At 38.7% G+C, this 25,185-nt stretch overlaps 1 long non-coding RNA gene across 1 annotated transcript; it reads right to left on the reverse strand.

The window, feature by feature from the left end:
* Positions 1–6,255: 6,255 nt before the first annotated feature.
* On the reverse strand, positions 6,256–24,657 carry LOC145988698 (uncharacterized). The gene is made up of 2 exons (XR_014441776.1): positions 24,556–24,657; positions 6,256–6,499 (listed from the first exon to the last, which is right to left on the reverse strand). It is a non-coding gene; the product is annotated as an uncharacterized LOC145988698 (long non-coding RNA).
* Between the last annotated feature and the right edge of the window lie 528 nt (positions 24,658–25,185).

Consider the following 25,185-nt stretch of genomic DNA (forward strand, 5'->3'; position numbering starts at 1 on the left):
CTTTTCTCTCCCATTGGCTAATCTCGAATGAGAATGAATGGAGCTAAGATAAGATGGATGAAGGGACACAGTCACAAACGTATAGGAACAACCGACACAAGCCCCACATAAGATTATACTGGCTGAGAGTCCAAACATTAAAGCCTCTCTAGTCTGCCAAAAACAGTCGAGGATGCATTAATACGAGATAAAGCAGGTTTAATTCTCTTCTTAAATACAGTTTCAGTTTTCATCTTAACTGGCCCTTTGGTATGGGTTTTCATTAAATAAATATTTATATTCTTAATTACTAATTTCCAATTTTATTTAAGTAGGGGTCCAATAAACAAACGTTAAGAAAAACAGGAAAATGTCAAGAAAAGTCCAGAAAAGGTCAAGAATTTTGGATTTGTTGTCTTTGTAGACACCCTGTTAATGAAGAACTAAAAACTACCAAAGATGAAACTTCTGGAACCATTTCAAATTACTGTAATTGCTGAATAGTTTCCCACTACAGGTCATAATGCAAATCTTGAAACAATACTTTCATTACCATCAGTACAACAGAAATTATCTTTTTCATAATGTGTGTAAAATGCTTGGTACTGGTCCGTATAATTTCAAAAAGTTTGACTGTCAAGTCTAACATAAATATATTTTGACTAAACCTGAAATTTTGAGATAAATTGGCTCCTCTGAGAGGTACCACCATGGCCGTATTTAGAGGGGGAGTAGCATTGATGTACGATAAACTTGGTCAGTATTTAATATTCATAATTAATCTGCATATAATTAAGAACTCATTTGCATAATTTAGAATAAATTTGCATATCATTAGAACAATTTACATTTATGTATTTGCATATTTATAACTTTTATGAATATATAATTATTTATATTATGAAAAATATGTATATAGACAGTAATTAGAGGTACTACATGTTATGCATATGGTTTTATATTTATTACTGCAAAGTATGTAATGTATGAACCGATAATATTAATGTTTATAATATTGAAAATAAGAGTTTATGGTTTATGAAACGCTATGAATGTTGGTAATGGTAAAGGTCTGATTACGATTTAGGTTATGGTCCCGGTACTGGTAAATGGTTATAGTGTATTATGTAATAATGTTATTATGGTATGCTATAAGTTGGTCCGAGACGCTAGACAGAATACTGTCTCCAAATCTGAACTCCGTGGTGAGGGTAGACAGAGGAATTTGTGGAGTGTGCGGTCAAGGTCAAATGACGTCAGAACGCCAGAACAAACAAAGAACCAAATTCACCAATCAGAGAACGCATTGGTATATTTTCAGAACCGGTTTTCCTCCAAGGTTAACCAGAATGCAAGAACAGGGGAAAGGTATGCAACACCGTAGCACAAGGAAGAGACTGAACCAGACAACAAAGGATGTCTGGGAATGCACGGTGAAGGTCAAATTTTTTAAACTGTGCGTCGCTTGCATGCTAGAACATGTTTCTGTCAAAGTAGGCCAAGGTTTCCTAGAACACTAGAACAAAGGATGATGGGAAAGAGTTCAAGGTGAACTTGACCGCAAGAACAAAGAAAGCGTCGGTTTTATTTCAACCAATTAGAAAACGCGTCGATTTTATTTCAACCAATTAGAAAACGCGTCGGTTTTATTTCAACCAATCAAAGAAAGCGTCGGATTTGCTTACGAAGTATAAAAATCCGCGTAAAAGCGAGAAGATGTTAGTTTGAGAAGAATTTCGGAAGTATTGTGTCAGAATACATCAAGTTGTGATCATTGTCCGAGAGTTTCAGACAAAGAACCCAAGAGAAGCTATAATTAAGGTAAGTGCTTTTATTATTTAGTGTTTTTTAAATAATATATAAATCCAGAAAACAGAGAAACGAAGCAAGAAACAAATATGCGTAATGTGAACAAGTACTACAACCATTTTTCTATTGTTTACAGGTGATTCTATTTTCTGTGTACGTGCGAGTGGAAGGAACTCTTAGTGGAAGATGGCGTCTACAAGCTCTACCAACGAGGCTAACCACCCTGCGGTGAGTACTTCGGATGAGATTATATGAAATTTTACCTCTGGAACGTATATTTCCCCACTAGAACTGGTTAATGCATATTACGATATGTGTGACAGAGTTGTGTTCCACGACGATATTCCTACATATGATACAACTTTTTTCTGTGGGACAGTGCAAACAACAATGTGTCAATTAGGAGTGGGGGCAAGTCAATTTTCAATTGTGGATAAAAGAGAAAGATATTTTAGACGATTTGGAATGGTAGGACGGGAGGTATCAATTGAAATACCTAATCAGGTTGTGGGGACCCTGAATATTTGGTTGGCTCTATGTTCCAATTTTTGATGAGAAAGATTTTTTTTTTTTTGATGTTTCTTCGAACAGTCAGGTTGGTTTCATTATTTTTCGCAATGAAACCAATAAGGATATTTATATCCCTTAGCGCACCCTTTCGGCATTCAATCCTAAAATTATTCAACCCTATGTAACCAAACTGCTGAATAGCAATGAATCCTTTTTTGTGGATAACACTACGAAATGCATAGCGCATATTGATGAACCCAAGCGCGGTAGAGGAAAGAAAAAATACCCACTTTACAGAAAATATTCCCCTATACTAACAATAAACAATGCTAACCAGAGACAGCGGGCTATTACTATCATTAGTAATGATAACAGTTTATGCTTGCCACGTGCCATTGCATTTGCCAAAGCCAAAACTGACAAGAATAAAAACAAATCCCAATCCTTTCAAAGATACGATAATAAACTGAAGGAAGCTGCTATCCGGTTATGCCATGAAGCACACGTCGATCCATCCAATGAGTGCACTGTAGAAGATATTGTTAAATTTCAGAACCAATTAGGACCAGAGTACCAAGTTGTTGTGTTTTCAATGAGAGAGGGAGAAAGGGAGTATGAAGTTATTCGATGCACTCCGTTCGCCCCTAAACAAATAAATTTATTGTATCATGATGAACATTTTGATCTAGTTAATTCTGTACCCACACTTCTTGTGAAACATTTTTACTGCCCCAAATGTCAAGTAGGATTCAGTTTCAAATATCAACATACTGAATGCACTAGATATTGTTCATTGTATGGAAACAGTCATGGCAATGAATCCACTAAAACTATCCCGAGAAAATGCACTGCATGTAACATGAAATTTCTGTCTCCGAAATGTTATGAAAGTAATTTGCGCACAGAAGGGCGGAAATCAAGTGTTTGCCAAGCTATTCACAAATGTAATGTATGTTATAAAGTAGTGATCAAGAGAAAGCACAAAACACCACACAAATGCGATGAATTCTTTTTGTAAAAGCTGTAATGCTTTTGTTGAGCCAGCACACAAATGCTATATTCAGCCTATTAAGCCCGAACCAAGTGCAAGGTATCTTTATATTTTCTATGATTTCGAGTGTATGCTGGTAGAGGGTGAGAATGACCAGAAACACGAAGTCAATCTGGCTGTTGCTAAGCAAGCCTGTCATGTGTGAAAAGACACTGATTCAGATCTCTGCAAGAAATGTGGTCCCCGTGTCCATATTTTCCCAATATTCAAGACTTTATGTACTATATACAAACACCGAGGGAAGGGTTTGATAAAATTGTGTGTATTGCACATAATACAGGGCGATAAGATTCTCAGTTTGTTGTAAATTACCTGATTACTAAAGAGAATATTACCCCATCCGTAAATATGCAGGGTAGGAAAATAGTAGAGATGTCAATTACAAAGAAAATAGTGTTCAGGGACTCGTTGAATTTCATGCTCATGAAATTGAAGGACTTGCATGCAAGTCTGGTACAAGCGGAAGATTTCCAGAAAGGCGATTTTCCATATTTGTTTTCCACCCCCAGCAAATCAGAATTATGTATGTCCATTTCCAGATGTTCAGTATTATGATATAGATTCCAAGTCCCCCAAAGAAAGAGATGCTAAAATGGCATGAGGAAACAGTGGAAGAAGGGAAAATTCTTGATTTTCAAAAAGAGTTGCACGAATACTGTATTAAAGATGTGGAAATTCTTGTTGCTGCATGTATTAAATTCTCTAATCTGATCTAAGATCTGACTGGAATGCAGCCTTTGTTCGCTGCGCGACTCTTGCGTCCTTAGCTTCTTTGATATTTAGAAGTAAATATCTGAAAGAAAACATCCTTATTAAAGTTCCGCCATTTGGATTTCGTGAACAAGATCAACAGTCTCTAATTGCATTAAAATGGTGAAAGTGGGTTGAAAGTACAGAAAAATCAATCTGAGACATGCAGGCAATCTTGGACAGGATAAAAAAGGGTGTTATAAGTTGGACGGGCTCCATGAAGAAAGCAAAACTGTTTATAGTTTCCATGGGTGTTATTTTCACGCTTGTAGGAAATGCCTTACTCAAAACAGGGATAAGCCTCTTAACGGGACTGGCGAGACCCTAGACCATAGGTACGAACGTACTGTTACCTGTGAAGAAATATTAGAGCAAATGGGGTACACGTTTGTAGAAAAATGGGAATGTGAATTTAATGAAGAAATTAAAACGATCCAGAATTACGCAAATTCATTGCTGAGAATTGTTATTCCCTGAATAACCCACTTATCCCAAAACAAGCTTTTAATGGGGGACGCACAGAACTTTTCAGGGCAGTTTATGAATAACAAGAGAATCAAAATATTAGCATGAAACTGCTAGATGTAGTTTCCCTGTACCCTGCAATGATGAAGCAAAGAAAAATGCCTACAGGGAAACCAGTGATATACGTCAGAGTTTCCTACCTTGGAGAATGTGTTTGGGGTTGTAAAATGTGATATTCTCCCCCTAAAGATTTATATTTACCAGTACTGGGCATGTCACCCAAAAACAAATTAATGTTTGCTTTATGCAGAACTTGTGCACAAAGCGAGAATCAAGAACAATGTACACTCACAGATAATGAAAGATACTTACATGGCACCTGGGTATCTGAAGAACTGAAACTGGCTGTAAAGAAAGTGTACAAAATTCTCAAAATATATGAAATTTGGGATTTTCCTTCGGCTGACCAGAATGATAATGTGTTCAAAGACTATGTAGACATATTTCTTAGACTGAAACAACAGTCTTCAGGATATCCTTCCGGCTGCAGTTCAGAAAATGACAAAGACAAGTATATTCAAGATTATTTCGATCATGAGGGAATTCAACTTGTAAAAGATGAAATTGCACCTAACCCTGGACTTCGTTTTATTTCCAAAATTCTGCTTAATTCTTTGTACGTGAAATTATCTGATAATGCTTTAAAAACTAAGTCTATTTTTGTAAATACAGAACAGAAATTCCATGATATAGTGTTTAATCCACAATATGAAATCAGTAATGTTGTCCCTATTTCTGAATTTTGCTTATTAGTGAATTATATTGATCTGGAAAGCAAAAATGAACCGTTAGTACTCTCAAATGTACTTGTCTCTGCGTTTATTACTGCTTATCGAAGGATGCATTTATATTTTTTTATGGACAAAGTCAAGGAAAGTATTCACTACGTAGATACGGACTGTGTTCTATGTAGAAAATGAACATGAAAATCTTATTCCTACAGGCTCATTTCTTGGTGAAATGACGGATGAGATTAAAGAGCCCTGCCAAATTACATGCTCTTTGGGTGGTGGTCCCAAAAACTATACATATAAGATGGTGAACAAACATGATCCTCAGGATGAGAAACATGTTACTAAAGTAAGAGACATTACCATGAATTACAGAACTAGACTCCAGATTAATTTTGATTACTTTAAGCAATTAGTCAAAGGGGAAATTGAAAAGCGAGTTGTTGAGAACCCACGTAAAACCAAACGAAAAGCCAATTTTCAATTTTTTTCGGAATCTGATCAGAAAACACTCCAAGCAGTCCACACAAATCGTAGAAAAATGGAAAATTATAATGCTGTGCCATATGGTATCTAAATAAGAAAACGCGTTTTTATTGATTTAAGTCACATTTTTTTTAAATTTAGTGGCCGCGGTAGCTTAGTCGGTAACGCGTCGGTACATTCCCTGGCCGGTTCAAATCCGGGAACTTTTCTAACGTTGGAAGCAGCCCCGGCGCTCACCCAGCGTCAAATGACATGGGTACATGGGGGAAATCCTGATCACACCACCCTCACTCATGACCGGATCAAGAAAGTGTGAGACGTTACCCCCACACCTTCTATGTGCCTTCATGGCATGGTGCTAAGCACAGGGGAGCACTTTACATTTTTTTACCTTTTTTTTAAACTTATCTTCTGGATGCCCTTCTTGTTCCTCTTCTATGGCCCCTTGTAGTGCCGCTATTTATTGTGTCAACCAGGGACACTCCCCACTGATGCGTCGCCTGCCACAATAGCCACATCTTCCCTCCGTCCTTCGCCTCCGGCGAGGTGGTGAGGGCACTGGCAGAATCCAGTGTTCCGCCCTCATATGAAATATAAGGGCCTTTTTTCTCCCTGAATCCAACCTCTGAACAAACGTTACATTCCCTTTGATTTCGTCCTGAAAAGAAAAGAAAATTAATTTGTGTTTTATAGTTAGGTTTAAAACTTATAATATATAAATGTGCCATTGTGTGTCTGCTCTACAAGCAGAGAACGTGTGTTGTTCAATATGGAACTGCGTTTTACACACCCTTTTGCAATGATGGTTTGTGGGCCGTCACAAAGTGGAGAGACCACTTTTGTGATAAAGGTTCTATTTTATAAACATAAAATTATTACACATGTTCCAAAAACAGTAATATGGGAGTATGGTGAGGTTCCTCTCAAATTAAAATTGAGCCAAATTACAAATATTTAGTTTATTGGAGGAATCCATGATGTAGCAAATATGGATATTGAAACTCCTGGATTAATTGTCATTGATGATCTAATGAATGAAAGCAGCAAAGATTCAGCTGTTGCAGATATATTTACAAAATATTCTCATCACAAGAAAATAAGTATTATTTTTATAGTACAGAACTTATTTCACAAAGGTGCTAAAATGAGAGACATAAGCCTCAACTCTCAATATATTGTGATATTCAAGAATCCACATGACAAACACCAAATATATCATTTAACACGACAATTCAAACCTGACAATAGTAAAAGTGTTTTGGAAGCTTTTCAAGATGCGACTGAAACACCACACACATGTTCGATTTAACACAAAATACACCTGAAATTTTACGTATGAGGGCGCATATTTTCAGAATGACATCACAACTAAAAGAACATGCTCCGGCACTTAAATTATTGTGTAAATTAAGACCTATTCAACGGATACGCCTTTTGCAACAAGCAACACCAGGACTAGTTCGTGTACTAGGACAATGTGCACCCAATACAGTACGTGGTAATATTCCGCTTTCAGGGGGTACAAAAAACCAAGCTTCAAAATTATAAGGCCAGTTTCCGTAAACTAGCGGCAAACTGCACTTCGCTCAAAAATAAAAATAAAATATTAATTGAAAAAGGCGCCGGCATTTTACCATTTTTAATTGATCCAATTATATGAGCGTTAGGTAATGTTTTGTTTTCACAATGAGCGTGAGAAAAATGATTCTTGTTCCCGAGGACTTTGCCACTTATATGCATGCATCCGTTGAGAAAGCGCAGACACAAATCAAGATTACTTTCTAATATTCGTACAATATTAGCAGGTGAAGATATAGGGGAAAGTGTAAAATGGAAACTTTACCAACAGGCACTTCGAACATTTGTTATTTTTTTAATCCTATTCCCTCATACATACCTGTGATCGAAGAAGAAAATTTCAGTACTGAAAACGGTTCAGGAAAAAACAGAACTTTTACTTAAGAGACCATTCTCTTCTCAATATATAAATTGGGACGCATATGGAACAGTGTATATAAATGGAAAAAAAATCATGGTTCCAATATCAGCGATCTGATTAATGATTCTGTTCGCCCCCGTAAGAAAAGTCGAGATCCTGTCGGGAGAGATCAGTTCCAATCTATTCTTCATTCTCTAAACAAACCCAAAGAATATATACAGCATGTCAATGGTCAAATACATAAAAACCCTTTAATTGTGGATTCAATAAAATTCAACTCCAAGTTGGAACTAGAACTATTTCAAACCAACCTCTCTGCCCAAACTTCACAGACAAAAATATTTTCCAAGCATATTACAATTTATTCTCTGGAACCGGAATACATTACCAGGATACAGGAAACAGTCTCTCCCGAGAAGATTTTGATAATGGATTTGCTTTGTATCCCTTTATTCTTTCACCCACAATGGAAATTGACTCTACTTGGGACATATTACATGATGGGAGTGTAAGTGCTAAACTGTCTTTCATTCTCCGCTCAATTACCTACGGCGGGCACCTGCATTATTTATGGGGAATTTGATTCTTGACTGTAGATATATGAACACCGTAATATCTTCCCAGATAATATAAAATAATAATCAGTTGAGTTCCAGCCTGGAGGGAGTACGGATCACAATATGAGAGCTGTCGTTGATTTTCAAGGATTCCGAGACAATTCTGGCAACTTTATTCCTAAAGAACTCACTATTATCGATGCAGACTCAGATGATATGAAATCCTGGATATTTCTACCACCTTACGAATGGGATACTTTAGAAATTGGAGCAAAAAATGAAAATATGTTGCAAACACAAAACAAACATTCTCTGGCATGGCCTAGTGGGTAAATTTATTTTCAAAATTTCCTTCTATCCTTACCCAGTACACCGAAAGATTTAGTTATTTATTAATTTGGAGCTGAAAAATGCAAGTTTCTGATTACAGTACTTCACCGCATTGTGGTTAACCTCGAGGACTTAGGATGCCCTAAAGCGTCGCTGTTTGCCTTCCCTGCACAAAATTGCTGTCGCAATTATCACAGATTAAGGACAATCAAATGTGTTGTTAGAGACGCACATTTATATGCATCTTATCTCCGTAGCTTCATGCTCCAACAGCATATTATAGTAGAAGGCACAAGGACTTCACCTAAACAGGACACCTCAACATTGGACAGTGGATATTCATCATTAGCATCATTTTACAACGACGCTGGAAATGTGTATTATTTATCTGAGCAAGGCTGCTGTTCCAAGGATAGTGCATTTTCGGATAGTGAACAATGAATAACATTGAAATTGAAAAAACTGTTCAATCAGACAAATGTCTTTTTTCGAGGTGTTTCTGCTAATAATACATTGCCAAAAAATGTGCAATTGCCTGCTGCATTGATTATTAACACCGACAATGAATCTGGTCCAGGGACACACTGGACTAGTTTGTTTATAAACAGTAATACGGAGGCCATGTACTTTGATAGTTTTGGTCAGCCTCCTAGTGCAATTGTACTAAAATTTATAAAAAAGAACTGCATTTCATGGTGCATCAGCGAAACAGTGGTTCAAAACCCAAACTCATCAATGTGTGGGATTTATTGTATTATGTTTTTACATTATATGTGCCGTGAGTTACCCTTAACCTATTTTCTGTCATTATTTGGAACAAACTTAAAAAGAAATGACAGAATTGTATGGACAAAATTATCAAGTGCCTTTCCTTAATTTACAGTGTGCCTGCAGTGAATACTGCATCGAGGACCGGTGTCATAATTTTCATTATTGCACAAGCAATAGTTTAAAATTATCCCAACCCTACATGTTCTGAATGTGAACTTGGTCAACCAAAAGAAGAACTTCACAAATGTTTAAATCTCGAATGCATAGAAAAAATAAAATGAAACAGTTAATATAAACTTACAAGGGTGTTATCTGCTGCAACTTCCAGATGGATCATAAAATGATATTTATACGTGACAGAGAGGCGTTCGATGCAAAAGTGGACAGTGTCGATATCGAACTAGTTATGAAACTGTATACTAAATTTCTGCATACTAAATTTTTCTACAATAATCACCATATTACATACAGGGTGTTTCGTAAGTTCGTTTAGAACGCTTGGGAGGTGATTGTACGAGTGAAAATAAGGTGGAAAGTCATGAAACGAAATTCCGGAAACGTGTTTGTTGCCGAGTTATTGACGTTTGAAAACGTGGGAAAATGATTTTCCGAAGTGAATAATGGCAAAACGGGTGGAGAGAAGTCGTCGGTGTTGGGCGGTCCACTAAGAAATTGGGTACGCCCTTGTCAAAAAATCACGCGGCAATGTTGTGCAATGTCGGCGCAAGAGATTCCCCAAAGGACGCGAACGAAGATGTTGACGGGAGTGGGGTGGGTGTGCGTTCTGCGTGATCTGGTATTGACGAAAATTGGCATGTTTTGAATGGCACCAAAAAACAAAGAAAATTTCCTGAGCGAAGGGCACCATGACGTAAAAACGAAATAAATGAACTCTCGTAGGTTGCATACCCAGAAGGGCACACAGTATGCTTAATAGAGATGTGAAGGGAACCTCATCACAGACGGTTTTCAAAGTGTCCACTATGTACTTCCAAGCAGAGGTGACAACGGCGAATCAAGGATTGTCTAGTGCGACCCAACAACCCCGGCGTTTCTGCTATCGATGCTGCAGCTACATTGATACGGGCAACGAGGTCCTCGGCTGACACGAAAGGTGTTTCGTAAACGAGGCGTTTCATCTCTCCCTAGAGGAAGAAATCCAGGGGCGTAATATCAGGCGATCGAGGTGGCCATGGCACAGGCCCTCTCCTGCCAATGCACTGGTTATGGACTACGGTAATGAGGAAATGGCGCACATTCCGATCGAAATGTGGAGGTGCACCGTCATGTTGTAACCACAGTCTTTGTCTCAGTGCCAAGAGCACGTCCTCAAGTAGTTCAGGCAAAACCTCACTGAGAATTGCTTGATAAGTGGGTCCACATAGGCGAACAGGGGGAATGTACGGTCCAATCAAATGGTCATGCAGTATCCCGCACCACACATTCACTGCAAATCTGTGCTGATCATGTGCCACTAGCAGTGCATGTGGATTTTCATGTTTCCACACATGACTGTTTTTACTATTGTACACACCAGTTTTCGTGAAGAGAGCCTCAGCAGCCCATAGTACCGTATTCTGAAAATTGGGGATAGTTTCAATTTGATGAACAAAGCATTGGCAAGAGTCCTCACGTGGGCCAAAGTCCCGAGGTAAAAGGTCTTGCACTTTCTTCAATTTGTACGGGTGCATCCCCTCTTCTGCCAGGACTCGCCACACATTCACATGGTGCTTCGTTCGTGGGCTAGTGCGCGCGTACTGGTGCCTGGATGATCCATCACTGCAGTTAGCACATCTTCCACAAACCGTCGTATTCGCACACTTCGCGGTCATCCAATTTCTCGACGAGGTGGCAACACTGATCCTGTTTCCCGAAGTCGAGTGTCTACAGTTTGAAATAAGGTGTGCGATGGTAATACCCTATTTGGAAAACGTGCCCCATACAGACGTCTTGCAGCACGGCTATTACCTCCAGCCTCCCCATAAATCAAATGCATGTCCGCCAGCTCTTGGGACGTGTATGCAGCCATCCCTTACACCGGGCTACAAGTGTTTATGGCCGTTAACACTAGTACACTTCAGAGAACACGATGGGCTGTAGCTAAGAATTAACACGTAACACTGCTAGGTCAAATGTTTGCCCAACACTACTGTCCAAGAACCTCACGTCTTTCCATTTTAACGTCAGAACACACGGACACCCATCTGCCCTTCAGGGTATGCAACCTATGATAATTCATTATTTTCTTTTTTACGTCATGGTGCCCTTCGCTCAGGAAATTTTCTTTGTTTTTGGTGCCATTCAACACATGCCAATTTTCGTCGATACCAGCTCACGCAGAACGCACACCCACCCCACTCCCGTCAACATCTTCGTTCGCGTCCTTTGGGGAATCCCTTGCGCCGACATTGCACAACATTGCCGCGTGATTTTTTGACAAGAACGTACCCAATTTCTTAGTGGGCCGCCTAACTTTCCACCTTATTTTCACTCGTACAATCACCTCCCAAGCGTTGTAAACGAACTTACAAAACACCCTGTATACATCCAATGATTTGTGGGCTCCAAACAAATCAAAAACAAAACAAAAAGGTGCAATATATATAAATGAATTTATCACCTGTAATAATAAAGTGTACTTTTCTGGGGCGCCAATACAAATATTACGCAGAAGGGAGTTGTATGGTAATCCCGTACGTCACTGTTTGTTTAAATATAATGAAAAACCAACAAAAAAGTTTCACTTTTGTGGGCAAGGGCCTATCTATATACCAGATTCTATTCGTGCTTTAGATTCGCACCCTGTTCACATACATGATCGTTCTTTGGAGGACGAGTTCTGGGAAGCTATTTGTTCCACAAATTAACAAAAAAGCTTTGTACTTTGAGTAGTTATAATGTATAAATATAACTGCATAGTGTTAAAGCTGTTTACTCTCTATGTACAATCTTGCTTGAGAAACTGAAAAGCGTTCTGTATATGTATAACCTGACTTATAAAAAAATGTAAAGCGTTGTGTAAACGCTATGTATTTGTAAAATTACTTTGACTCTGTATTCATTTTGTAATAGATTAGTTTTAGAATAATAAACTTGTATGTAGTAGACTTGTGAGTTTTATTTCTTTTTTTAAAAAAAAATAAAAATAAAAGGGTTATAGTTGTATGTAGAGTAAAAAAGCTAATATTGTTGGTGCAAGCGGTCCTAGGTTCGATCCTTGTTACGGATCTTGCACAAATTTCAAATAGGTTAATCGCGACTGTTACTACAATTCACTTTTATTCCGTCTCGCCACGCTAAACACTTTGCCGCTAAAACAAAAAACACAACCGAGATAGAACTTGACTAGCTAGTTTGTATTTCAGATAAAACACTAGTCAAATTCCATTCTCGTATAACACTTGTACTTAGATAAAAAAAATGCAATACTTACAATATGAATCATCATCTTGAAAAACAGAAAACTCAGCAGACAAACACACCAGCAAACACAGGAGAAAAATAACAAAAATGTGAGGACAAATTCGGATTCCCAAGTTTAAATACCACCAAAGGCACAGCCAAAAGTTCAAGTGATCCAGTATCCAAATATACCTGTAAAAGAAACAAACAAAACTATGACCGCTCTTTCCATGACAGGACAACCAAGGTTTTCATTGTTTTCATTTTTTTTTCCAAATATTCTCAAATGCACACAACCGTACCTTTTCAAGTCCTCTAAACTAAGCTGAACAATCAGCAAATTAAGCTATTAACACTTCATTTATTTTGCTCTAAAGGTAGCTATCTACCTTTTCACAGCGCTACAGGCTCTTTTCTTGTACAGTCAACGGCAAAGATAATGGTAGGCAGATTGTCCGTCACTGTTTTAATTCTCATTTATTCTCCGTACTATGTTGTTTTAAGGTATAGAATTATATTGATGCTAAGCAGATATTGTCCTCTGCCTATTGATGCTTTTATTTCAATTCATGATCACACTGTGAAAAGAAAGACTGACTGAAAATAGTGAAGCATATTATTTATTTTGCCGTTGGGGGTGTACCGTCAACTAAAGAGATATACCTTCCATCATGTGATTATTTAAGGGAGGGTTGAACGGGTCCAACCCCACCCCCTTAGGTCCAGCAAAATTACCAGATTACCTGTTCTATCAGCTTGTTCATAAAAAATTATACACACTTATTTTATTCTCCTAAATTTAGAGACGTATAGGACGGGATACGGATGGGAAGAAAATTATGTAATTGCACACACCAGATGGGACTGCATCCCAAATGTCAGCAATTTCCTGGTAGTTTCGGAATTTCTGTGATAAGAAACTGCATTGGGTCTGTCAAATCAGTTACATTTTTTTCTCCTCGGGTCTTCTTAAAGGAATTTGATTTTTAAACACGCAGTGCAAAAAAAAAATCAGAGAAACACCGTAACATTCTCAAGTTATTTGACATAAAATGGACAGAAAAGTATCAACACTAAGTAGCGTGATTTGTGGAATTGTATTCACTAATTGTAGATACTTTGCAGACTTTACAATTTACTAGCAGAAGAGAACATTTCAGAAAGCTCTTCAGTTTCTTCACTGTGTAACCTTTGAAATATCCCCACTTGTTGTAACGAAATTGTTTTCATGCAGTGCAAAATTATGTTGCGCACCTCAAAAGGTGAAATGTTCAAGTACTGTGAACATGTCAGAATTCTAATAAGAGATATTTAAGAAAAACCAAGAGAGAGTTCTGAGAACGTCAATGAAATTTATACCAAAGCAGAGCAACTACTTAGAGACTATGATCAAGAAATAAAGAGACCTACACCGAGTCGTCAAATCTGAAGGAATAATGCACCAGCTGAGAGCTCAATTGATTATTACAAGGTAAACCTTCGTTGTCTATTTTTGGATCATTTTGTAGTAGAATTGAACTCACGTTTCTCTGAACTCAGTCAACACATTGCAAAATTGCAACAACTTATTCCAAAAATGTGAAATGGCTATCCCTCTCTAATTCAAACAGTGTCAGAATGTTGGATGACCTGGTTGATATATTGGAGTTTGATAGCCTGTTCATTATTAGGCTTGCTGTACGTCCTGGATTTTTCGGGAAAATCCCGGAATGATATAATTTGTCCTGGTGTCCACAATAATTTCATCGGGATGCACAAATGTCCTGGAATCTGGTGGGAAAGAAGAAATGATTAAGACTATACTTTCCTCAAATTTATTTATATTTAAATGAGTAATATTAAAATTCTCATTTTACTAAGCAATATAACTGTACATTGAACTGCTCCCTGTCGATGATACACGAGTTATCGAGTTACAAGAAGATGCTGCAAAGATATTTAACTTCACGATAGCGCCGCCTTCTGCTAGCAGTACTGAATTTCAGTTGCAAATCTCTTCCTTGCATAGTAAGCTGTTTACTGTAAACAGTCAGTGCTTGGGTGTCCGCAAGTTCTCAAATAAGGTTTCGACATTGTGAGATAGCAGGTTAGTTAATTATGGCACCGAAGACGAATTGGAAGATTAAAAATTTCGAAAGAATATGATAATGGATACGTACAGTTGGATCCATGAGTATAACCGTGTAAATTGTCCATGACTATTTTCATAATTTTCTCTTCAATTCTATCTGTTTTTAAGCAATCGATGTATATGCATGCTGGTGCAGAAGTTGTCAACAGCTTGTTTTGAGTTCGCTTTTAATTCCTGAAGCTCATATTGGGTCAAATAAAGTGGACGAACATAGTGATGGACAATTTGCACGGTAATACTCATGGATTCCACTGAACATACATACACACAATTTTGTGGGGTCCAGCCCCTCCTCACCCCCCTCCCCCCCACACACACACACCTCAACAAGCTTCCGGTCAGCAGTGTACCGGATTCTCACTTTTGAAAGAAATATAGCAACCCTAATCATATCAAATGTTGAAGCCCCCCCCCCCCCCTTACGTGAACTATATATACATACACATATGCCTTCCATATCATTGGGTATTCTTTTCTATAGACAGCCATTGTGAATCGTTGCACTCTCTCTCAAGCATAGCTCTTTAAACCTTGTTCCCATACATACTCCATTTAAACGTCCTTTCATAGCAAGCTGAGAGACGCGTTCTTCCAATTACCTCATGACAGGTGGAAGCGGTTTTCCCGAATCAATCGAGCCACACACTTATTGGTGAACCCAGTATGGGGCTCATGGCAACAGCGTTGCCGCATGGTGCGCTGCAAAAGACTTTCCTTCGAGCATTGAACGTCTGCTGTAGTACATGCCGAAACAAACGTTAGTGGTCCACGCACGTACTGTCCGTCCACTAAGCAGAAGATTTGTTATTCACTTTAAACGCTGTTCTCAAGTTCTCACTACCCTTCACATGTATATCACGTATTGTGGGCGGATCATAATGTATTACAATTGGTCAAGAATAACAAAATATCATTGTAGGGTTACCAGACGTCCGATTTTTCTCGGACATGTCCTAAATTTTAGCTTTATGTCCAGCGTCCGGGAGGAATTTGAAAAATACCATAAATGTCCTACATTTTGAGCATCACATAATATTAATTAGGAAAATACGTAACAAAAAAAATCATGCTAGTTACAAGTCTATGGACTCAGCTCCCAACTCAATAGTGAAATTTATTTTGATTCAGTCATTGCCCAAAAAGAAAATAAAAGTTTGTCCTGCTAGAAAACAAACGGGAAAACGGAAGCAATTAATGAACGAAGTTTTGGGACCACTTTCTGATGATGTCGCTGTTCAATGCCTGAGTGGAATTTCATGCCTTGGGGTTTATACTGATGAACAGTGGCGTAGCAAGGGGTGGGTGAAGTGGGCCACCGCTCGGGACCTCGCGCCTAAAGGGCGCCGTCCCGTGATTTTGATACAAAATATATAATAAATAGAAGTGGGGGGAAAAATTTGAATGGCTAATTTTTGTGGACAATACAATTAAAACATTGTTTTATCTGGTTTAAATTCTAGTTTAATGTTATAGTCTGAACGAATATGTCAAATCATGGGCATAACATACAGGCATAAGTTTAAGGGGGGCCCGAAAAAAGTAAAAATTTATTGACTAAATAGTACTTTGTCTTGTATTTTCTTCTTTCCCTTGACCTTGAACTCCCGCCAACTGCCACGAAGCAACTGTGCGGCATTTAAATGCTTGCGTTATTTCATTCCCTTCTACAGCAGGCCCATATGAAAAATTGAGAGGGTATCCCAGAAGATTTTGTATCGATTCACATTGAGAGATTTCAAATGTAAAAACGGATGAGGGCTCGCATTCTAATCTCGTCCAGGACCTTGCAATATGTTGCTATTCCACTGCTGATGAAATAAGGCGATTCCCATTCTTATTCAATATTTTGATTGTAAATCAGGGGTGTATATATAGTGTCAAATTCCCACTTCTAACTTACTGTTCCAGAGTAATTTTGCTTTAGCAAGTGAAATTTGTACTTAAGATGAAATCCATGTAATTATTGCTATGGATTACTAAAAAAATTGTAATTAGCTCAAGCAGAGGGGGTGAGTTCTGTGAAGGAGACACCTTATTATATTCTCGTCCCGGCCTTAGGAATTTCTAGCTAGGGTTCTGTAATTTTCGATATTAAGTTGTATAAGACTGTGTTAAATACCCAAATTGTAGATTATTGAAATCTTATTCTCCAACCACAAACACTGTTACACTGTTTAAATACATATTTATATAATTATGACACTTGAGATCGCTAGTTTTCAGTTATTTCGAAAGTTTGAACCATTAACAAATATGGACAGTTTAACAGGCTATTGTATTAAAATAAAATGAATTATTACGTATTCACCAAAATATTTTGAGGCGTAATGCATCCACGGTCTAGCTGCGGGATGGAAACTTCTGTTTAAGGAGGACGGGCAGATCAAGTATCGTGTTCAATAAAGCTTTAAAAAACGTTAGTTTCAGTACACACACTACCGTAATTAAATACTTCATGTGGATTACCACGATTTGGGGGGACGCATGACGAGATTTGCGGGGGATTGCGCCATTGGCCTTGGGGGGGGGGGATGGGCACTCCTGATCCCACAGCTAGCAAAGCACCCCCTCCCCGTAGCTCTAAGCCTCCACCAAACATCTCCGCAACCCCCGCTCATAATTTTCATCTCAAACCACTGTTTAAAAAGTCTAAACATTTTAGCTTCATTGCTAAAATGAAATGTACTGGAATGGAATGGAAGAGCTAGTTTAGTTTTAATAAAAATGAAGAGATAGCACTAGACCTTCAACTTGATGAAAATACAGTCGGGGAAAAAAACTCATTTTATCTCACTGTTTTAGTTTCTTTGCATTGTTAGGTATATGTACACACACACACACACACACTATATATATATATACATACACACACACACACACACACACACAATATATATATACAGGGCCGGATTTACCTCTTTGCCACCCCTAAGCCAAACAAGTTCTGCCGCCCCCCATACCGTTTATCAAAAATAAAAAAATCATTATTTTCTGTATTACTATTTTTACTATTAACGGCATGCAGTATTAATTAAATGATAGTTACAAACAAAAAATGTAACAAAGCGATATGACATAAATTATATAAATTAAATTTTAACATTTACCTTGTTTTTCAGAGAAGACACACCACCTACTTCTTGAATAATACTCTCGAGCAACTAACAGTAGAATAGTACATTGCGAAACCCCTTTAATAATAATGCTTGCACCGACAGTTTAATTCTCAACAATTCAACGCGAATCACATGCTTTTGATATGCGGCCAATGCTGGCAGTAACAAGGAACGCCGTAACGCAGCCAAGCCGGTGTTGTCTTTCAAAAGCAAGCGGCAGGCTCCACGTTCTTGCCGCAATCGCCGACCCGGCTCAGCACAATACTGTACATTCCAAACAACAACGTCGGTAATTAAAACAACAAATTAGTAAACTAGTTCCGAGGCCTGCTAGCATACCTCTATTAAGAAATATTCTTCGTTAACTTATATTTACAATACAACTACATTAAGTCATTCCATTCGTGTGTCCGGAGAAAAAAAAGAGGCAATCCGAAAATTAGGTATTCGTATTCCTTATAAATTTAAAACAAAATGCCGCTCTAGGCCCGGGCCTATGAGGCCTATTGGGAAATCCGGGCATGTATATATGCTATATATAGGGTCTATATAATGCAGCAACATAGAGTAACTATAACGAATAAATAAATTGTCTCTGAAATGTGCCGCGCTCCTTTACCTCCAAACAATTGTGTTCATGCATTTAAGACAAAACTGTTTAGCAGCAAGAGACTGAAGTACTTACAACTTCTCTCTCTGACAATTTACAATGCATTACAGAAAACAACAAAATTGCGAGCAAAGCGAGCAAGAACATTTTTAGATCCAAATTTTTGCAAACTGAAAACAATATTGATTTAATATGGCGGAAAAGAATTCATGAGACGTCATGGGATTCTCTTTTACAATTCTTTTCATTTAGATCGTCTGGTGCCCAGGACCAAGTCCCGCCACCCCCTAGCTACGTATCTGAACTTGACAAGACTAAGAAACTTAGATATTGCGAACGAAGCGAGCAAGAAAATGTTACGAAATGTGTTTTTATTTTAATAAAATTTGATATCGGGGAGAGGTAATTGCTCCCTCTGTGCCCCTTCTTGGCCGTCTGGAAGGAATAATGCAAGAAAGACGTAAAAATTAAGTCCATCTTGAGTATCCTTTTGTCCCGCTTCTCTTAGATTCTACTAGTCTTGCTTTTTTTTACCTCAATGTTTGTCCATTGCCCCCTGTGGTTGCGCCACTGCACCCCCTTCCCCAGTAGTTGCTTTGAACTTTATTCTACTTGAAAATATATACTTCATATTCTTTAAGAGCATAACATCGTTTAATAACGGCGATAAGATTCCTCTACACTAAATTTCTAGGTGAAAGTATAATAATGTAGGTACGTACATGGACGTCTAGAAAGGGGGGGGCAGGGAGGCCACACCTCCCCCTTAGAAATCGAATGTCAACCTAAAAGTACAAATTTCAGACGTATAATTTTATTTCAGTCCTAGTAATTTACATTCATGCGATAATTTCAAATTCAAGTGCTGTTTTTTGAGGGGCAACACTATTATCGAGGTAATACGCCCCATGGAAAAATACCTTGATTGTCCCTCCGTGGAAAAAAATCTGCAGACGTCCATGATTAGGGGGTAAATTGCCCCCCTGTGTGCACGCCTAATCACGAATCACCATCCCCCTCTTAATTTTTTCAACACCCACCCTTTTTTTAATTTCTTTTTTTTTTATAAAGGATCGATTTTTGGTCATGTTCGCTCGAAATTTACCCTTATACCCCCTAATATGCAAAGTTCTGGATAAACCCCTGCCTTCAACGACGTTCCGGGAAGGTAAATGATATGTCAAGCAAATCCACTGCTTATAACTAACTTGTAACCGTAGGCTTGTGCATTCTAAATATTGCTGTTTGGGACTCCCCGATGGCATAATGGTAACGGCGTCACCTTCTAGTCAAGCCGACCTCCGTGGTGGAGTGGTTGGTTAGCACATCGCGCTACGACGCCAGGGGTTCCCGGTTCGAATCCTGGCCTGGGGATGGATGCTTGTGAGTGTCCATTCATCGATTCAGCATATCATCACTCATCCCCATCTTTGCAAATTAGTCAAAAGTGGCACAAAAGACGAAGTAAAATAAAGCAAATCAATGAATCAAACCTTCTAGTCAAGGCAGGCACGTATCCAGAGGGGGGGCTTAGGGGGCTCGAGCCCCCCCCGAAAGTTTTAGGTTTACACTAGATAAAATGAGGTTTTTGATTTCTTGTGGTGTGAAATAAAATAATGTGACAATAATTTAAGGAGATAATTATCGAGGCAAGACGGAGAATGTTCCGTAACCCTGTTATTGATAATATCACGTATCCAAGCTGGGGTTGAGGAGGCTCGAGCCCCCCCCCCCAGATTTTTTTATTTTACACTAGATAAAATAAGGTTTTTGGCTTTTTGAATAATGTGACGATGATTTAAGGAGATAGACAATTATCGAGGCAACTCGGAGAATGTTCTATAAAACTGTTGTTGATAATATTGCACATACACTTTTCTTGAGCTTTCGGTGTTGTCGCAGCGCACTTGAGCACTATGTAGAAACTTGTCAGCATTTGGAAGCTGCACAACAAAGGTAGCGCCACACGTAGGGCGATTCGTTGTAATTTCTAATCTCTGGAAGGCGGGAGAGGGTACGTTCTTGAATGAGAGAAGGAGTCAACTACTGGCGATATTAACGAATCGTTTTATCTGCGGAACGTTCTAGAATATAATGAGGATGTAAATACGCGGATTCAATTTTTCGGTTGATCTGTACAAAGAATCGGTTAATGAGATTTCAGAGGTAAGTGTGACAATTCATACAGTCGATTGGTGATCAGATCAGTCAGCGTCCTCTGATTGCTTTATGAGATATAGTGATTCGAAAATGAAGACATTGACGACAGCAGAACTTCCGGCGCCTCAGTGTAGTGCTAGTTCCGTTCGAGGGCCGAAGAGATCAAAGGTCTCTCTCTAAAGTGAATATTTCAGCAGTACCGGATATTGGAGTGGTTTATTAAAACAGAAATAAACTGCATAGATCAATTGAAAACCAAAGTTTTGAGTGATGATTTAGTTTTGCCAGAACTAAATTTCGTACATGCAGTCCGAGAATTTCATGGTATAAAAAATACTTTTCTTTAAGCCTACTGGGTTCGAAACACATTCAAACACTTAACTACCATAAAGAGACAGCCGAAAATTTTATGAATGTCGAGAAGAGAAAGCAAGATGATGTTGCATATGTAGACATTTTAGGCAGAAATTGCAGGCTCTACCAGGACCCGAATCAGGGCTCTACCAACTGAGCCACCTAGCCATCCTTGACTTCAACCGATTTTTCGTTAAAATGTCTACATAGTACATGTCCTGCGTATATCAAATTGTAAGGTGTTGCCTGTACAGTGAACAAGCACAGAAAATATAGGAGAGAGAAGTAAACTGAGGAGCATTATCACCGGTTGAGGATAATTTTTTCTGTGGTCAACAAGAGCTACTACTTCGAGGTGACAATGACAATGGCCTAATAAGGGAGATTTCACACCGTGTCGCCTGAAGATTAGGTTTGTGCGGCCTTTTGTGTCGCTACGGTGTGAAACGTTGCTGTTGATTGGCCCATTCCAATCGACATGTATCGCGTGTCCCTTCGGTCTGAAACCTTCCTAAGTCTTGAAAATCCAAGTCACAAGGATGGAAAATTAGGGCCTTGTTAAGGTTAGGTGTGAAGGCAAGCAGACGACAGCACCCTTAAGGATCATATCCAAACCTGCAGGAAGAACGCATCTTACTTCAATCTCCACTAGGATGATAAAAACTTCTCGTGAGTTGATTTTAAAAAATGTGTCCGAGATAAAGAGAGGCGTGCCCAGGATTTTTGTAAGGGAGAGGGTTTACGCATACTATTCTTTGTGGTCAGTCCTGATTTTGCCATTTTTTCCGTCTTTGACGTTCCTTTTTTTTTTTTTTTTTTTTTTTTTTTAAGAATACTGGGTCAAATGGGGTTATTACCTCACCAAACCTCCCTTGGGCACGTCACTAGAGATAAATGAGTAAGCATTTCATCATACTGGGAGACGAAACATTAGATGTGTTGGGAACGGAAGGGTTTTCACTGTGCATTAATTGTTTCGTGATCCACCTGTATTCGAGAAAACTTCCTTTGTTTCGTGCCGATATATGACAAGACAGCGGAAGCTGTGACAGGCATTTTTGAACACTTGTGAGTGCTAAGGTCTGAATCTGAACAATTTGTTGGGTTTCGGCTTTTATAAGAGCTGAAAAAATGGGAGGACAAGACACGTTAGTGGTGTTCAGGCTCGAATCAGAGAGAAATATTCGAGAGCCGTCTGCGTCCAGTTCGCAGCCCACAATTTGAATCTCGCGTTGTCGAGTGGATTGTTCATCCCGTGCATGTGTAAGAGCTTCGTAAAAACACTCAAAGACACCATAGATGATTTTATGCCTGATGAGAAGAAATGGACAAACCCACATACTGAGATGGTTCCGGCACAGAGGAGTCGAGTGGTAAAAAATGTTCCGCTTTCACGTTCTGATTAAAATGATAGCCTTACAGTGGCAACGATTTAAGAGATAGTTGTTCCCCATTTTTAATTTTTTTGCCTGAACATTATGACCTCTTAATGTTAAGCCTTGGCTACCAAGAGAAAGTAAACTTGCCTTGCAACGCCCTACCCCCCCCCCCCCCCCCGTTTTGGAACCCAATTGCCACCTCTGGTCTTAAACACACAATTGTGAGGTTCTTACTATACCCCTTATGGCCGAGTGCACCAACGCCGATTATTTCGAAGTTCAGATGAGCGGGATCAATTTTGATCCACTCTAAATGAACGTGGTTTAAAGATTTGCATTGCACCAACGAAAAACGACGTTCAAGAGATTCCGTTCAAATGATCCGAGATTAATTTGTAAGGCTATACCTGATTGGTTGGCTAAAACAAATGACAATCAAGAACCCCACCAAATAGTGTGATGTGTTAAAGTATCAACGTGTAGGAGAAGAAAGTAATTCGGGCCGCAAACGTATCTGAATTTGAGAAATGTACTGATCAACCTTGTCGACGAATACAAGGATGTAGTAGGGTGTAAAGAAATAATAATCTTAAAAAAGAACTGACGGCATAAGACAAAAGAATAAGGAGAAAGCATGGAACCTTCTTCTACGGGACTTCAATGCCTAACGAAATGCATTCGCGAGAGAACAGCGTACGCTGAAACTCGCCCGCTCAATAAAGATATTTTATTATTATTATTACTGTATTGTGGTAAGTATTTGAATTTTTCATTTCTTAATTCTTATATATTTATATTGTCATGTGTAGCAACAGTATGTAGCAATATCGTAACATTGCTCTGTTCTAATTTACCTTGCACTTGCACATGTTTTGTGTTCTGGGATAGAAAGTACAGTATTTAGAAACACTTCGACTTTGCACCACAGAACCACAAATTATTATTATTATTTTGGCAGTTTTTAGTTTACTTTACACAACTCTCGAATTATCAGCATTGTACATCCAACATCTCTAGCGTTTGCACGCCCTCGATATCACTTTCGTTTATATTCACAAACAACTGCCTGCAGTCGAAGCGTCAGTATCGTGAACCAGGATCGGCCACCAAAACGGTGGCGAATGGCCGTTCAGAAGATAAACTCGTTTTGACGTTCCTAGATCGCGATCAAGTGTTGAACCGTCTTCGTGCAATGGAATTTTCCAGTGATCCTTTCCCGATCCGAGTTTAAAATTTGATCTTCGTTCGTGCACACGGCCATTAAAAAAATTGTGTTGAGCCCCCCCCGAAAGGAATTCCTGGATACGTGCCTGAGTCAAGGTGTTCCGGATTCGATACCCGGTGGATATGGGTGCGCCCACTTTAAAAATGTGGGTTGTTGAGTCCCGATTAGGCTATCTGTGCATAAAGCGCACTTGAAAACAAAACTTTACGCTAAATATTGTTTTTGAAAAATCCTTATCACAATAACACACGAGCCCAGTTAATAAATCTCTGCTTCAATAAGAAAATATTCCTTCAAAGACCATTGACATATCTAGACCAATACTAAATGGGCACACAAAATAAAATATAAGTGTGAAATCTATGAAATGTAATTGTTCTGTATTAATAGAAAGCAAATATTAAACAAAAACTTACACTTCGTGAAACCATTTCAACAATTTTAGGTATAACAAGTTGGTAAAGGGCATGTTTTGTTTTTAACCATGTGTGATGATGGGATGTACTTAATATTACAATTTAAGTCCGTCTTTATGTTTAAAAGGGGCCAAGTTAGACTGAACTTGTAACCGAAAGTAAACCACTGTCCAATGTGCTTGCAGCGGGAATCAAACCCGCGACTCCTTGAGTCCAAGACAGAAGAGTTACCTCCATTGTGGAGGCCCAACAATTACTTTTGAAAGCTCTACAACTACAGCATTCAATGAAAGAACTCCGTAGATAAGCTACGTTCTGTCTTACCTTACGCTGCAAAAATCTGCTACTTTCAACTTGATTAGCGAGCTTCAACGAAAACACAAGCATCTCTTGTTCAAACTTTGTCTGTGACCAAACTGCACGAGCGGAGAACGCAACTGCGAGAAAACAGGCTCTGAAAACAGGTAGGCAGGTAGAGGTGGGGGGCGGGTAGGTTCAAACCTTGAATTTATGTCAAGGTAAAAACATCCGCGCAGAAATTAGTTCCGCCAAATTGAGTTATTTTCCGATACAAATCTTCATAAAACAGTTACGCTGCATTATTTATACAAAATGATACATTAACATGTTGGGCTTGATCGTTACAATCAATAAGCAGGCGAACTTGGAAACTTAAAGTCACAGAAACTAGACAGCCAGCACCAAAAATTGAATACAGGAGGTAAACGAAATGAGTCAGTTGTACGCCAGTGTTGCCAACCGTACTCTAATAACGGCAAATGGCCGATAATTCAAGGTCTTATAAACACATATGCTAAACTGAGGAATAGAAAAGAATAACGAACTTAGGATTAGGAGGACTCTGATGTGTTTAATGCAGCGTATAGAGGACCCCTCAAAATTTTCCTAAGTTGTCGCGACTGATACATCTATTCTGAAAACAGCAAACCAATG

Source organism: Lepisma saccharinum, chromosome 6 (genome assembly GCF_977018435.1).
Source record: "Lepisma saccharinum chromosome 6, izLepSacc3.1, whole genome shotgun sequence".
NCBI lineage: Eukaryota > Metazoa > Arthropoda > Insecta > Zygentoma > Lepismatidae > Lepisma > Lepisma saccharinum.